Consider the following 1,765-nt stretch of genomic DNA (forward strand, 5'->3'; position numbering starts at 1 on the left):
CTCTCTCACTCTCAATCCACTCCCCCAGGGAGAAGACAGCGCTCTCTCACTCTCAATCCACTCCCCAGGGAGAAGACAGCGCTCTCTCACTCTCAATCCACTCCCCAGGGAGAAGACAGCGCTCTCTCACTCTCAATCCACTCCCCAGGGAGAAGACAGCGCTCTCTCACTCTCAATCCACTCCCCAGGGAGAAGACAGCGCTCTCTCACTCTCAATCCACTCCCCAGGGAGAAGACAGCGCTCTCTCACTCTCAATCCACTCCCCAGGGAGAAGACAGCGCTCTCTCACTCTCAATCCACTCCCCAGGGAGAAGACAGCGCTCTCTCACTCTCAATCCACTCCCAGGGAGAAGACAGCGCTCTCTCACTCTCAATCCACTCCCCAGGGAGAAGACAGCGCTCTCTCACTCTCAATCCACTCCCCAGGGAGAAGACAGCGCTCTCTCACTCTCAATCCACTCCCCAGAGAGAAGACAGCGCTCTCTCACTCTCAATCCACTCCCCAGGGAGAAGACAGCGCTCTCTCACTCTCAATCCACTCCCCAGGGAGAAGACAGCGCTCTCTCACTCTCAATCTACAGCCCAGAGAGAAGACAAAGTTCTCATACTCTCAACCCGTATCCCAGGGAAACACCCTGACTCTGCGACGAGGCCTCAGACGACAGCCACCACCACAACAACACCGCCAAAAACCTTCTCATCTGTGGGCCTAATGAGCTGGCAGTTCTGGGCTGGCGAGCCAGTTCCACACACAGCGGGACCCGGAGAAGTCCATGGAAACCTCCGGGCTGACGAGATGAGGAACGCTCCACTCTGACAAGGCTGCTATTGTTAAAGCTGAAGTCAATACCTGCTTCAACACAGAAGGCTGGAAGTGTGGGCTCAGCGTTTGGAACTGGCCACTCCTGAGAACTCACTTGAAAACCCAGCGAACTGTCACCCCTTCTGGGTCCAGCTGGAGCCTCGTTTGGCGAAATACGTAAAGCGCAAACAATGACGGTTCTGTATTGCAATCGTTTGCATTCATGGCCGTACCGTCTCTCGGTTATTAGCATTTACACGTTGTAAAGTATCGACACACTTTGAACTCGTTTTTTTAATGAGATTTAATCTAATGATAAGAGGCCCTTGGACTGGCCACTACAGGAAGATGGAGAGGGGAGGAGAGGGAAGAACGAGACAGAGAGACAGATAGATAAAGATAGAGAGATATAACAAAAGACAGAGAGAGAGAGATAGAGAGAAGAGAGAAAAAGGGAGAGAAAGAAAGAGAGAGAGAGAAAGAGATAGAGAGAGAGAAAGAGAGAGAGGGAGTAAGGGAGAGAGATAGAGAGAGAGGGAGAGAGACAGAATAGAGATTAGGAGAGGCAGAGTCTCAGACAGATTCCTGGCGACAGGGCATAGCTGCTTCGGGGGCGCCATGGCGACACCTTTGTCCACCCAGCGCCATAAAAGGCTGTGACCATCGGTCAGGATTAGAGTGACTCACTGAAAAACACACACACGCACGCACACACACGCACGCACAGAAACATACACACAATCAAACAAGCCCACACTCAAGCCAACCAATGTTTACAAACCCCATCTCTGGCCTGAAACTGTGATGTTAGATGAGGCAACACTGTGAAAAACCAATCAGGAACAGACGGCCGCAGGCTGCGAGGACCGAGATGTGTGATGTTGAAAGAGCAAAGTGAGAAAACAAAAGACAGAATCTCCAATCTAGCATCAGCCATGTTGTTACGAGGACTCTCTCAATGT

The sequence above is a fragment of the Osmerus eperlanus genome, chromosome 1 (genome assembly GCF_963692335.1).
Source record: "Osmerus eperlanus chromosome 1, fOsmEpe2.1, whole genome shotgun sequence".
Classification (NCBI taxonomy): domain Eukaryota; kingdom Metazoa; phylum Chordata; class Actinopteri; order Osmeriformes; family Osmeridae; genus Osmerus; species Osmerus eperlanus.